Below are 15,745 nucleotides of genomic sequence, written 5' to 3' on the forward strand. Positions count from 1 at the left end.
ACTGGTAACTGTCTATTTTTTTTTATCTTACTGTGAAATTGATGTACAGAGAGGTTACAGTTTCATATGATAGCCCTTGGGTACATTTCTTGTACTGTTTGTTATCTCCTCCCTCATCCCCCCTTCCCCCCATGAGTTGTCTAGTTGGTTTACACCAAATGGTTTTGCAAGTATTGCTTTGGAATAGTTTGTCTTTTCATCCTTTGTCCCTCGATTTTGATATTCCCTTTCACTTCCCTAGTTCTAATAAGAATATATACAGTATCCAGTGTATTCAGATGAGATGCAGTGATAGCGCAAGTACAACCATAGGAAGGGGATACAAGAGGATAATCAACAAAAGAAGCTATGGTTTCACATGGCTTGTTGAAATTAGTTACTACAGTAATATAACACTCGTTTACATAACATGGAGTTCATTTCACTTAGCATTATCTTAGGCATTCATAAGGGCATAGCTATTAGGCCCTTGTGATCCTCTGCTGTGACTAGCATAAACCTGTGCTTATTATTCCCTATGAGGGAAACCATAGAGTCCATGTTTCTTTGGGTCTGGCTCACTTCACTTAGTATAATTTTTTTTAAGTTCTTCCATTTCCTTATGAAAGGGGCAATGTCATTCTTTCGGATAGAAGCATAAAATTCCATTGTGTATATGTACCACATTTTCCTGATCCATTCTTCTACTGAGGGGCATCTGCATCTGGGTTGGTTCTAGATTCTAGCTATGACAAATTGTGCTGCGATGAACATTGTTGTGCTGGTGGCTTTAGTGTGTTCTTGTTTGTGGTCTTTTGGGTAGATGCCCAAAAGTGGGGCTGCTGGGTCATAGGGAAGCTCTATGTTTAGCCTTCTGAGGAATCTCCATACCGCTTTCCAGAGTGGTTGAACCAGTTTACATTCCCACCAACAATGAAGTAGGGTTCCCTTTTGGCAACATCCCCTCCAACATTTCTTATTGTTAGTTTTCTTAATAAAGGACATTCTTACTGTGGTGAGGTAGAATCTCAATGTTGTTTTGATTTGCATTTCTTTTATGTCCAGTGATGTACAGCACTTTTTCATATGTCTTTTGGCCGTTCTCATTTCCTCTTTCAGAGAAGTCTCTTTTTAGTTCTTTAGTCCACTTGTTGAGGGGGCTGTTGGTTCTTTGCGGTTTTGCTTTGGAGGAATGTAATTTTTTAGTTCTGCATATATTTTAGATATGAGGCCTTTGTTCATTGTATGGCCGGTATAAGTCTTTTCCCAATCTGCGGGCTTTCTGATTACCTTGAGAACTATGTCCTTTGCCCTGCAGAAGCTCTGCAGTTTGATGCAGTCCCATTGGTCCAACCTTTCTTTCATTTGTAGCATTTCTGGGCCTTTGTTAAGGAAGTTCTGCCCTGTTCCAAGGAGCCCAAGTGTTTCTCTTACTCCTTCTTGTAATGTTTTCAGGGTATCTGCTTTTATTTCCAGGTCTTTGATCCATTTGGAATTGATTTTGGTGCAGGGTGATATATGAGGACCTAGTTTTAGATGTTGCAGGTATTGAACCAGTTTTGCCAGCACCATTTGTTAAAGAGGCTATCTTTCTTCCATCCTATTTTTTTAGCTCCTTTATCAAAAATTAAGTATGCATTGTTCTGCAGGTTCATTTCTGGGTCTTCAGTTCTGTTCCATTGGTCTTCAAGTCTATTCCAGTGCCAATACCAAGCTGTTTTTATTACTATAACTTTATAATACAGCTTGAAGTTGGGTATTGTAATTCCTCCAGCACTGTTCTTTCTGCTTAGGGTTGTTTTTGCTATTTGTAGTCTTTTATTGCTCCATACGAATTTCAGGATTGTTTCCTCTATTTCATTAAAAAATGGTGTTGGGATATTAATGGGTATTGCATTGAATTTGTAGATAGCCTTTGGTAATATTGCCATTTTGACTATATTAGTCCTGCCAATCCAGAAGCATGGGAGGTTTTTCCATTTCTTTAGTTCTGCCTTAATTTCATTTTTCATGTTTTTAAAGTTGTCATCATAGAGGTCTTTCACTGTTTTTATTAAGGCTATTCCTAGGTATTATGTTTTTTGAGGCTATTGCAAAAGGATTTGCTTTCCTGATTTTGGCCTCAGACTTCGAGTCATTGGCATATAGGATAGCCATTGATTTTTGAGGGTTTATTTTATATCCTGCTACTTTGCCAAAGTTTTGGATCAGCTCTAGTAGCTTGGGAGTGGAGTCTATGGGGTTCTTTAGGTATAGGATCATGTCATCTGTGAAGAGAGAAAGTTTAACTTCATCTTTGCCTATTTGGATCCCCTTTATGTTTTCTTCTTGCTCTGGCTAGGAATTCTAGTACTATGTTGAAGAGGAGAGGAGAGAGCAGACATCCCTGCTCCTGATTTTAAAGGGAATGGCTTTAGCTTTTCACCATTTCGAATTATGCTTGCTGTTGGTTTATCATAGACTGCCTTTATTATATTCAGGAATGTTCCCTGGAATCTCAGGGCTGTTATTATAAATGGGTGCTGGATTTTATCAAATTCCTTTTCCACATCTAAGGATATAACCATGTGATTATTTACCTTGCTCCAGTTGATGTGGTAGATTACATTAATTGACTTGGGTATATTGAACCAACTTTGCATCCCTGGGATGAATCCAGTTTGATCCTGGTGTATGATTTTTTTTATGACCTGTTGAAGTCGATTGGCCAGAATTTTGTTGAGAATTTTTGCATCAATGTTCATCAGGGAGATCGGTCTATAGTCCTCTTTCTGTGATGAGTCCCTGCCTGGTTTGGGGATGAGGGTTATGTTGGGTTCATAAAATGTGTCTGGTAGTGAACGTTCTCTTTCAATTTCCTTGAAGAGTTTGAGAAATATTGGTGTGAGTTCTGTTTTGAAGGCCTTGTAGAATTCTGCTGTGAATCCATCAGGAACTGGGCTTTTCTTGGATGGGAAATCTCTTATTGCCATTTCTATTTCCTTGCTGGTTATGGGTCTGTTTAGGAGGTTTTAATCTTCATGGTTGAGTTTGGCGATATCAATTTTTTTCTAGGAAATCGTCCATTTCTTCCAGTTTCTTGAATTTGTTGGCATAAAGGTTTGCAAAGTAGTCCATTGTTGTGTTCTGAATTTTGGTTGTTTCTGTGGTGATGTTATCTGTTTCATCTCTGATCTTGTTTATTTGGGTGTGCTGCCTTCGTTTTTTGGTCAGATTTGCTAGAGGTCTATCTATCTTGTTGATTTTTTCAAAGAATCAACTCTTCATTTTGTTGATTCTTTTGATTTTTTTTTTACTCTAAATCATTTAACTCTGATTTGATTTTAATTATTTGCTTCTGTCTATTGACTTGGGGTTTGGCTTGTTGTTCTCTTTCGAGGAGCTTAAGGTGCTTCCTTAAGTTGTTGAGTTGCTGTGTCTCCATTTTGTTGATGTGGGCACTCAGAGATATAAATTTTACTCTGAGTACTGCCTTTGCTGTGTCCCAAAGGAGCTGGTACTTTGTGTGCTCATCTTGGTTGAATTCCATAAACATTTGGATTTCTGTTCTAATTTCGTCAATGACCCACTGATGGTTCAACAGTGTGTTGTTTAGTCTCCATGAATTGTAGGACTTTCTGTGCTGGCTGTTTGAGTTGAGCTCTAATTTTATTCCATTGTGATCTGAGAGAATACAGGGAATGATTTCGATACTTCTGAGTTTGTACATATTTTCTTTGTGCCTAAGATGTAATCAATTTTGGAGAATGTTCCATGTGCTGCTGAAAAGAATGTGTATTCTGGTGTTGCTGGATGGAATATTCTGTAGATGTCAGTTAAGTCTAGTTGGTCTATGTAGTTGTTTAGTTTTGTGGTTTCTTTGCTTATTCTTTGGTGTGTTGATCTATCCAGAGGTGACAGTGGAGTCTTAAAGTCTCCAACTATCAACGTGTTTGGGTCTATGAGTGTTTTTAGAATCAGTAGTGTTTGTTTGATGAAGTTGGGTGCTCCTGTATTTGGTGTGTAGATATTTAGGATGGTTATATCCTCCTGTAGGAGATCCCTTTATTAGTATGTAGTAACCTTCTTTGTCTCTTCTTACCATTTTTAATTTGAAGTCAATTTTATCTGATACTACGATTGCAACTCCAGCCTGCTTATGGGAGATGTTTGCTTGGTAGATTTTATTCCAGCCTTTCACTTTTAGAAGATGTTTGCTTTTGCTGGATAGATGTGTCTCTTGGAGGCAGCAGAAAGATGGATCTTGATTTTTGACCCAACTTATGAGCCTATGTCATTTAATTGGAAAATTAAGTCTATTAATATTGAGAAATAGGATTGAGAGATGATCATTTGTTCCTTTCATTATAGCTGTCTTGTTAAAAGCTGTGTCTTCCCAATTCTTGATCTAATATTCTGGTTTTCTATTTAGGGTTCATTTCTCTGTCTGTATTGTGATCTTGATTATTTTCCCTGTGTAGTACCTCTTTGAGGATTTTCTGTAAAGCTGGTTTGGTGGAGATATATTGTTTCAGTTTTTTCTTACTGTGGAAGACTTATTTGATCTTCAGCTATGAATGAGAGTTTAGCTGGGTAGAGTATTCTTGGGTAGAGTATTATTCAGAGTTTGGCATACCTCATTCCAGGTTCTCCTTGCTTTCATGGTCTCTGCTGAGAAGTCTGGGTTAATTCTGATTGGTTTTCCTTTATATGTGATTGTTTTCTTCTCCCTAACATCTTTAAGGATTCTTCCCTTGGACTCTATTGATCCTGTTTTGATCACAGTGTGTCGGTGGGATGTCCCTCTGGGAGGGACACCACCCGGAGCTCAAATCTGTGTTTTCAGGCCAGCAAAGTTGATTTTTCTTTCCTGGCTTACTTGGGATGTCTTTCTAGGAGTAAAAGTTTCTCTGGAGTGGAAAAACAGGGATGTCAGAGGGAGCTTAGCTAGAGCTCTGCTGCTCCTCTGCTGTCTTCCCCAGAAACCAAAAGAAAGCTGAAAACTGTCTACTTTATAATCAATGACAATTTAAACATGTTTTTAAATTAACTGTTGGCCAGGATTGCTAGTTCATGCCTATCACTCTGTAACCCTGGCTACTCAGAAGGCTGAGCTCTCAGGATCCTGGTTCAAAGCCAAATACTTCCTGATGCCCTGTAGCAGGGATGATTGCAGGGGTTGCAAGTGAGGATCACAGAGGGCCCCATGGCAGCATCTCCCTAGGACACCAAGGATATGTGACTGGCAGTTACAATAGCAGAGGGATGGTGCTATGGATCCAAAAGGAAGAGTTGGCTGACAGAGCACCCAGGAGAGACAAGACAGAGTCCTTTCTTCCACCTTGCTCTATCATGAGAAGCTGGGCTGTAGAGGGATGTCATGAACTACTTTGGCCCATGGGTCAGTTCACTGGGAAGAGGGAAAAGCTGAGCTCCAGTGAATAGGTGCCATGAAAAAGCAGCTTACTCCAGGCTCAGATCTGGAGATAAATGAAACACAGCCAGAGATAAACAATAGTGGAAGTAGCCAGCGCTCAACTCTAGGGGTAGGCATACCCACTTGACTGGACAGGGAGTGGGTGAGTCTCTACCACATGTAGTAGGAGCCAAATGAATACCTGAGGAACCCAATACCAAACCTATGACTCCAAAGTCAGAGAAGGAGAGCAAGGTACTGAGGAAAAGGACCATGGAGAAGCTGGGTAACAGCAGAAATACAGGGACCTGACCTAAGCAAGCCATAGAGGGAATCTAAGCTGGTGGGATAAGGCTGTATCACCTTCATACCAGCACTCCAGAGGCTGTGGCAGGGGGGAAGTATTTGAAGACATCTTGGACTACATAGAAAAACACTCTCTCAAATAAAAAAGACAAGCAAATGAATAATGGAAGCTTGCCATTCTGTTTCTATACATTGTATTATGTATTCCTATTAGATTATTCAATACTGGATTGGCCATTGTTTAGGGGCACTAGAGAATGGCACGGGCTATGTACATGGCAAAGTACGCAATGGCCTCCCCCTGGGAACCTGATTGTCCCTTCTCCTGAGCTGGTTTCATGCCTTATTGAAGGCTTCAATCTCCTATTTCTGTGGTGACAAAGGATTTTTGTGAAGCTTGGATTTCTCAGTGAGTTAATTCAGTGAATTTTCTGTTCCATTATCTCTTGTGAGCACTGGCCAACAGATGTTGCCTTGACTCCTCAATTTCAGCACTGTCCCTTTCCATGAAGTTCTCCCTGATTTCTAAGTCTCATCCCCTTCCCAAACCCATAAGTTATAAACTCTCAAAACCATGTCCTCCAACTGTGAGTGTAATTGTTATTTCCCTGGAATTGTTATTTTTAAAGAGACCCAACATCTTATTTACCCAACATCGTATTTTCCACAGTCTATGGGATGATCTAGAACCCCAATCCCAGGATTAGCTGGACCATGTCATGGCACCACCCATTTTATGGAAACTAATTCAGACACTTGCTCTCTGAAGGTGAACACTCTCTCCTTCAGTAGTGAGGAGAAGGGTGGCAGCATTCCCGAACTCTCCATAAAGTCCACTGAAGTAAGCATACTAAAAGGTTTTCTATTTCATATAAAGTAGGAGGCTGTCTCATTTACACAAGACATGGAAGTAAATCATACTGATCAGAGTACAATGCAAGTAAAATTTTATTTTAAATAACAAGTCTACATTTTCTATTTTTATCATTCAAACATTTCCCTACTCAGTCAGCAGCACTGTATTTTCTGCTACTTATACAAATATTAATGATAAACAAGAAAAAGACACAGAGCCAATGCTTCGCCCAAATTGAATCCATATGGTCTGAAATGTCCAGGGTGGACTGGCATTGTAACTTGGTATGTCATTGATTGTCTGCCCTTAAGGAGGAAAGACTGAGTTCTAGAAGAAGCCATTCCTCTATGGTCTCTGGAGACCTAAGGTTTGTTGTGGGCAGCACTCACTCTCAGCCAGCTCTGACAGGAGACTCTTCAGTGTAGCCTAAAAAAAGGCTGTAATAGCTGAAAGCTAAGGAGGTGTGCTCCTGGGACACTTGAAGATTCTCGGCAGGACGATAGAATTTAAAAGCCACATTAGCTTGGGAACAGGGTGTCCTGTGGAACACACAGGGGTAGTAATCTGTACCAAAAGAAAATGGCAGGTCAAGATTGGGAGGACAGTCCTCCACTCTAAAAAGGAGGGGGCTCCTGAGGCATTGAGGGAGTCCCTGGATGACAGGACACTCTGCCAAATTTCAAGAATAATTTTGACAGCAGGAGAAGACTGTGGCTATATGATTCTGAGTGTGTCCTGGACATGAGGTAAATGGCAAGCACAGTGTGGCTTGGGCCACTAGAATTTGGAAGTGATTAGTCCCTGGCCAGCCAGGGCAGACACACACTAACAGTATCTTTCAATTTTTCAATCCTTTCTCTTCAGGTAGGGTGGACCTGGCTCCATGCTTGACTGTTCCTCTGGGGAGTAGGTCAACTTCTGCAGCATAAAATTGTATTTTGCCATGCTGTTCATCGCATAGAAAAGATTAGCATCCCCAGGGATTCTCAGCTCTAGTGGAAGAGGAAGAGAAAACTAGTAAGCAGCACTGACAGAAATTGGGACAGAATCACTTGAGAGCCTCCTGCAGATCAGGTCTGATCCATGACCTGAAATCCCTCCAATCCAGCCCCAGAAAGATCAACGTTTATGACTCTTGCCTGACAACAGACTCTGTTGACTGCTGAGATCTATCCTGTCTTGCTCAGAACATAATATGGGCCTCCAGCTCAGGCCAGTTCATCCTGCAAGTGGCACAGGGTATTCCTATTCTGCTCTCACTGCTGTGTGAGTTGCCAAGACCTGCAGGTAGAGCAGGCTTTCCAGAATGGAGATCACCAGCTGTGAGTACTGTGCTACTGAGAACAATGACTCTAAGGACCCTAAAACAGCAAGCATTCCCCCAAGCTTTCTGCTCACTGGGTCCTCCAACACAGTGAGCTCAAGCACTGAGCAAGTCTTGCATTTTGGGTCTTATTTGCTAGCAACTGTTATCTGACATGCAGTTTTCTTAAACCTGTATCTGGGCTAGACTCAACTTGGGCCAACGTTCTTCTTTCTCATTGTACTTCATTAGTTTCCCTGGGCCACTGAAATACTTTCCAGAAAGAAGAGAACATATTCTTATTACATAGAACAGTGCAAGAAGTTAAGAAAAATATTATGACAGAACCTCTAAGGAAATTTTCATCAATGCTGGTCATCTACACAATGAACCTGGAGAAATCCTCAGTTCATTATAAAACCTACAGAGCAATGACACCATCTAGTGACTCAGTGACTCACTTTGATTCTCTGATATGATCTGAACGAGCTCCAAGGGATCTGGCTGGAAACCATGCAAGAAATGTTTCTTTATGGCCTTGAGGATTATATCCTGGTTCTTCTCCTGGTTCATCACCTGGGTCAGAGCAGGTGATGCCCATGAGGTGAATGCCCAGTGTGCCTTCCCAGAATTCGTGGACAGGGATCCTCTGAATCAATCTCAGCATTAAGCACAGAAATCACACATGGTGTCATGCAATATTCCAACTATTCCTTACTGAGAATATTCTTCACATCCTAGTCCTACTTCCTCTAAATACTCCTTTTTAACTATTTGCCCATCTGGAATAACAGCATGATTGCACAAGGCAAAAGGAAACAACCACATCTTCAACCCCATGAAAGGGAAGAGTTATCCCAATGGCCAGTGCCCTCTACACGCCAGTCCGGGCCTGGGCTCAAGGATGCAGTTGTGGCCTTTTCTGCCACCCTCCTAAGGTCCAGAGTTTAAGAGAGAAAAAGGACACAGTGTCTCCCAGGTGGTTGGTAATGACAGCCATTCTACCATCTGGCTGAAAGAAAAGTGAACAAGATTGGGTGCCAGGAACAGTAGCCCCAGCATGAGGAAGGAGAAACTATCAATGCCTTTTTCCTCTCTGAAGACATGGAAAAAGACAAAGACCTCTTTACTGTAACATTCTCATCCGAGCAGAGACTATCAAATCAACAGTTAATACCACTCAAGCTCTGAGCACTTGAATAACTCCAAAGCCAGCAATTGGCTAGGAATTCAGGTATCCTAACCTAAATTTGAATATAAAGATAGCCTACTCAGCAGCCTTCCCACATCTGAGACAGAAAATTCGCTCCCAGGCAATTAGTTACATTTACGGCTACCCCATCTGCTCCAAAACTCAGGGCCTTGGTCTTTCTCCAATGGACGTTATGAATGTTACAGTTTGATTCTGCCCCAAACAATTCTGGACTTCATCTATCTTAGTCCGGTTTCTTCGCCACAGACCTTCTTTCTATCCCCAAACCTACAGTTCCATTCCAGGCTGCAGGCTGTGTGCACTGCTCCCCACCCCCTTTCAGCTAAGGTCCTGAACACTGTTTTCTTTGTGCACCATGATCAGTTCTTCACCACTCACTACAGGGTCAAATTCAGGAAGGAAGCAAAGGGAAATGGGGAATTTTCCAGGTCTGTGTCCTCGCTGATAGAAAAACACTAAGAAGAAGGCCATGTTGCCCAACTTACCAGGATACTTTTGTATACATTTCCTGTGTCCTCTTGTAGGCTCACCCTAATGATACAGGAGTCTCCAATCTGCTTGTTATATAGAGGCATGGTGGAGCTCTTGCTTCTGACCTCAGATACAGGGCTCTTGATGTTGCTTCTGTTAGCCTCAGATTTGGTAGTGACTGAGGGTGTGAAGGTGGTGGTGGAAGACAAGGAGGTCTCTGAAGTTGCTGGAGATGAGGGGGAGGCTGATTGCTTGACCTGTGGTGGAGAGCAGCAATGTCAGGGAAGCCAGGATATTTAAAGTGCTCTGGCCAGGCAGCCAGGCCTAGGGCCTTCTAAGAACTTTATTTAAACTGAACTTTTGGGGACTGTGGTATGGATATAGAGAAAGCTGGCACTGGGAAGAGTGGGTATGGGACAGACAAATGTCACCTTTTCCAGGACTTCAGAGGACTCGTCTATGAGGCTCCTGTTGAGGTCCATGTTGGAACTTGATGAGACAGGCGGCTTCATGTTGTTGTCTAAGGGCACTTCTGTCATGTCCCCACTGCTGTTGACAGGGCCACACTTGGCCTGGTCCAATGGCATGCGCTGGGAGCTGCCACTGCTACTGAGGTCAGTTCTCTGGGTCTGGCGGCTTTATAGAGGGGCTCATTTACTGAAGGGAACTCCACAAGGACACAAGGACCAGACCCTGATCCCCCGTACCCTCTGTGCTTGGTGCACCATTCTAGAATGTTGGTCAGTCCCCAGTTCCCTTTCCCTTTCCCCACCTGAAGGATGAGAGAGACATTACAGTTAAGGAACTGAGAACCAGAGGACTGGGGCTTCTCTACCCAGAAACAAGCTGGTCAGCACAAAGATATCACCTGGCTATCTGCCTCCTGCCTCCCAACCCAGAATATTCCATGGCCCCTCTCTAGCAAGGCCCAGGTACTTACTTCTTCCAGTCCTTGCCAATGCCTAAGTGCTTCTTGATAGTAATGTTTTTGCTCTTAGTCTGGGTCCAGGGCTCCATTGCACAGGAAAGTTCATAACTAAGACAAAATATACCTATAAGGTAACAAGTGTCATGCTTGGGCCCTTCCCAGTGTTTAACTGTACTCTACAGCCTGGTAGTTGCTCCTCACTAGGCCCTAGATAGTGTCACAATGACACAGGTACAGACCTAGGGTCTCAGGACTCCATCTAAGGCAAACCCCACCCTTGCTGCCCCTGTGATTTCCAGCTCACTTGTCCTTCTCACTAAGCCGCTCTAGGCACTGGAACCAAGCAACAAAGTGTGCTTCTTGTATGATGTTATAATAACTGCAGGTGGACTGCAGCTGCCTCACCTGCTCCATCACATCGTATTCCTGGTGTGGACAGGACAGGATGGTGACATGACTGGACTGTGCTGGCTGAGGAATGGCCTACTGCTCTCTGCACTGGGAACATCTCAACTTCGTTCTCCCCAGGTTCATGCCCGTTTGAACATGATTGCTTTAACAATCATTCTCTGGATATTCAACTAGATCCCACCTCAGACAGCTTCTGGCCGGTGGTCCCTAGTCTCTCTAACAAATGACCATGTAACTTAAGAGGACACAATTGAGAATCCTACCCTTCAGTGCCCATCTAAATTGTGTGGGCAGTTGCAACTCACCTTTCTTAACTTTTGGAAATTAATTACTCAAAAAGACAGACAACAATGTGGTTAGAAATGGCCTTTGTCCCTGCCCTGGCTAACCTACCCATGGGAACAGGATGCACATACATGGAACTGAGTGAGGCCAACTCAGACGGGGACTTTCTCATTCACTAGACTTTCCCTGGGGACTGAGGTTCTCAGGACCTCTTAAATGACTGAATGACTTGGGCTTCAGGTCAGATGGCTTTGCAAGACCACATGTTGTGTGGCCTTGAATCTTGGCTATACTTCCTTTTCCCCAACTAGCCAGTCTTGAAGAATTTGCTATTCTAGCTTGGTATCCTCCTTTGTCTCTCTGGTCATGCAGCATTGAATGTCAGAGAAAAATGGCTGAAATGTTCTGCTCAAGAGAGTAGACATAAGGTTCTCAAGAATGCTAGAGCTAAGGCCTCAGCAGGGAAACTTTCTCCACTAGCCCTAGACCAGCAAGTGGGCTCTGGCTACTCACATCCAGGAAGTCCTGAAAGGCAGTGTCAATCATCATGAAGTCTTTTAGGAATATTCCCAGGTAGGGAATAGTGCCCTTGACCATAACCTGTAAGATTGGTTAGTGTGGTAAATTAGGCCCAGGGCCCCTCTCTCAAGATCCCCAGTGGGGCTATCCCCAGCCCCACAGAGGCTTCAATATCAGAGAAGCCTGAGGATCATATGGCAGTTCTGTGTTGAGCTCCTCCTTGGCAGCTGGAACTCCAAATTGCATCTGCATCAGGTGTTATCCCAGGCTAGCATTCAAGATCCCCAACTTGTGTATTCTGTGCCCACCAGCCTCCCTATAGATTGATTCCTGGATCTGCTGGGTCCAGCCTCCCCTTCTACAATGATAGCAGGACCAGAATTTCCAAAGACATGGAGCCCGTTTCCAATGGTGCATGCACAGTAGTGGGTGGAAAAGGTGAGAAGTGCTGCAAGAGCCCTCTCCTCCTTTAGGCAGCTGGGGGCTTGGGCACAGTTACTCACCATCTCCTTTGACTGCCTCAGACCTCTCTTGGCCTTCTTCACCTTGGTGGAAAACTTGGAAGTCTCCTGCCAGGATTGGGAGTGGAGTAAGGGAGTTTTCTCTCCTCTCAGACATCACCCAGGACCTTGAGCATAGGGTTTCTTGGGTGTCTGTGACAAATGTTCTTCTGCCTGGCAAGCTGGTTCTAGCTCAGTCTCTGCCTGAGTTCCAGGAATGTGGGATCCCATGGGAGGAACCTGGCCTCACTGTGACTGTTTCCTCATCTGCAATGTGTGCACAGATTACACCTGCCACGGGGGCTGGGAGGACTCAGTATTTTTTCCCACCTGTGGTATTGTTCTGATTAGAATGTGGGCCAAGGCCTGTTTTTGAATTCCTGAACATTCTTTTCTCTTTTGGATTTCCTCATTTCTGTGAAATAAACCCGCAAATTCCTCATATCTCCATATGCCAAATGAGAAAAGTGAGGCCCAGAGAGGGATGGGGACTTGTCCAATGCCCTGCAGCTATACAGGGAGGAGTCCTTCAGGCTCATCTGGCAACTGACAAGGGTCTGTTCCTCCAGCTTTAAGGTGTGCCCGGATCCCTAGAGTAACTGAGGCTCAAAGAGAGAGGAAGATTGAAGCCCTCCTCCTGCCCCAGGTGCCTGCATTCTCTGTCCTTGCATTGGGCCCAAGTCTAAAGCAAACTTTGTTCTGCCTCCACAAATCCTCTCCTAGACTCCCATAAAAGTTAGTTGAGGTGGAGAATTTCACAAGTTCCCCCATGTGGACAACTATCCCATGTGAATGAGCATGTGAGTCATGCTTCCTTGTTACATGGTGGTTACTAGAGTGTTTAGGAAAGATATTTGGCTCTCCAGAGATCTAGCTGTGCTGTACCTCCCACAATTTTTCTATGATCATCAGAAGCCTCTGCTCTATAGCAGAGCACAGAGCCAATGCAGTGCCTCCCCGTTACATCCTGAACCTGGATGTTTGGTCTTAACCCAATGACTTCCATGTTCAGTTGGCCCCAGAACAGCCCTGAGATCTCCCAACAGCTCTCCAGAACAGGACTCTCCTGGATGTTGTCCAGCCAACATTAACAGTTGCAGAACCCAGGGTTCCTGGGTACTGATGGGTCTGGTGCCTAGGGAAACTTACTTATCCCTTTCTACTGACACAAAAATCTGCCTGATATAAAGTCCCAGCAGGAAGCAAGACACCACAGTCCTGGGTTCATCTGCCCTCCAGAGATATCATGTCTTCCTTTAGTACAACTATGATGAGATGCCTCTTGGTCACTGTCTAAGCATCCTCTCTCCTTAGTCAGATGACACAGAATTGAAATGTTTCAAAACAGTCTCAGAGAGCAAGGAACATTCACTTGGCCTTTCCTTGCTGAGCTCAGCTTACCTTGAAGAGCAGCTCTCAGCACCTGGAATGGTTAGTTTTTGGAGAAATTATCTCTGATAGTTTCTGGAATTTTCGGGAGCTGTCCCTACAGCAGGAGCCAAGGAAGGGTGACAGTTGGAAAGATGGGAGATGAGAGAGTGGGACTCCATTTTGTTCTAGAACCAAGACTTCTAAGTACATGGCCAAGAGTGTTAGAAAAGATGCCCTGAGGCCTAAGGACACATTGGCTTAGAGGAAGTTCTTGATACTGGCTAAATGGGGTGCTGTTCTATTTCCAATATGCAGATATGGTTTGATTTCCATGGCAGCCACAGAAACCTAGAAAGGTCCTGTGTGTCTCCAGGTTCAGAGAGATAACAAGCTGATCCCTGCCTAAGACAGAGCACCCAGCACCCATACAAATAATGTCTCACTGCCAAGAAGCCCATGCTGTGGAGGTTAGGTAATGTTTTTTAGTGTGGGTGATGCCAGCCTTTGTGCAGGCACAGCTCTTGCAGAGAGAGGACCCACCTGGAAAGCTTTTCCCATGTCTTATCCAGGCGATGAATCTCTGCAGGGCAGAGATGATGGCAAAGAGGGAGGAGAAGTTCCTCAACACTCGGCACTCCTGGGGAGAAAGACTGTGTGAGATTCGGATGATTCCAACACCAGATCTTACCATCATTGCTGACTCAGCCTCTCATACTTAGGACTATAGGGAGATCAGGGAGTACAGCAGGGAGTACAGCTAGGAAGGATTTTACTTAGCCCAAGACCTGGGTGAGAAGAGGGAATGAACATTCAGTGATAGGCCTGTTAGTGGAAAGGAGGGACTGGGATCCACACAGGTGTCTGAACACAGTCCAAATCCTGAGACTAAGAAGGTTGAAAAGAGAGTCCCTGTGTGCCACCTGTATCTTACCCAGGCTACCCGGATCCAGTGCTGAACCAAAAGGGCTCTCTCTGGTGCTTTTGTGCTGTCATCCCCAAGACAGTTTGTAATTACACAGAAGGATACATTGTTGAAGTGTGTGGTGCTGGCCCAGATGGATGGGCTAAGTGCTCCTTGGCCTTCTTATCACTCTTGGACCAGATAGAGCCCAGGCACTGGTAGGACACTACCTTTTTGAATAGCTCCTGGGGAAGAGAATGGTGTTACATGGCTGGGTCGTAGACTGCAATGTTCAGGGAGAATGCAATGTTGACTATAGTAGGAGATGGAGCTAGGGAAGTGGACCAGGTGACCTGAGCCTGTGGGCATCTCTGGGTCTGATGTGCTGACCACCTAGTAAAACCACCACCTGAGTGACTCAGAAACATAGGTGGGAAAGTGGGAGCTTTAGTCTCTCTACCTAATCTCAGTCTATCCACCAGAAATTAGCTCCGTCTGCATGGCTCTGGTAAGCAACATCTGCCCCCATATAGGCACCTCATGCCTAACTCCTGGTCCACATGCAATTTCTTGCCTTTAAGGCCAGTCTTGTCTTCTCTAATTTCTAATAAAATAGGTGACTAAAAATTGCTAATGCTGGAGAAGCTTCCTGGCATGAGAATGAGTTTTGGCCCTGGCTGTCATTGGGAGGGGAGTGGGACTCATCTCTACTTTAGTGTTTCCATGACAGAAATTTGTCTTCGACATGGTTAGGATTGTGGAGCTGGGATCTAGACAATGTCTTGGCCCCCTGGGAAAGCAACTACAGAACAGGGTATCAGAGGAAAGTGGTGTGTCAACCTCCATTTAGCCCTGCCTAGGACCTTACCACATCCATCATGGCGAGTTGCTCTGCCACCAGATCAGGAGGAAAAGCCAAGAAACCAAGCTTCTCCTTGTTCATCCAGTTCTGTGAGGTTGCACATGGAAGACTGGAAGGGTGTCCTGAGGAAGCTAATGCTGCATCAGGCTCAGAATCAGTGGAAGCTGGGATGGCTGGCTCAAGTTTTCTGGAACAGGTTCTACATATGGCTTAGGTTCTTGTCCCACAACAGGGACTGCTTCAAGCTCAAGAGCAGGTTCTAGAGCTGACTTTTGTTCGAGCTCTAGACATAGTGCTGGTTCTCCTGCTGAGCTGGGCACCAGAGCTGCAGATGGAATAGGCTCTAGATCTGAGCTAGCTGACGAATGTTCTCCTGGTGACTTGGGCACCAAAGCCACAAATGGAGTAAGCTCTAGGACTAAGCTAGCTGATGAGGATTCTCCTA

The 15,745-nt window shown here is 44.3% G+C and overlaps 1 pseudogene; it reads right to left on the reverse strand.

Moving 5' to 3' along the window:
* Positions 1 to 6,906: 6,906 nt before the first annotated feature.
* Positions 6,907 to 15,381, reverse strand: LOC125352463 (annotated as a pseudogene).
* Between the last annotated feature and the right edge of the window lie 364 nt (positions 15,382 to 15,745).

Source organism: Perognathus longimembris, chromosome 1 (assembly GCF_023159225.1).
Source record: "Perognathus longimembris pacificus isolate PPM17 chromosome 1, ASM2315922v1, whole genome shotgun sequence".
NCBI classification, from domain to species: Eukaryota; Metazoa; Chordata; class Mammalia; order Rodentia; family Heteromyidae; genus Perognathus; species Perognathus longimembris.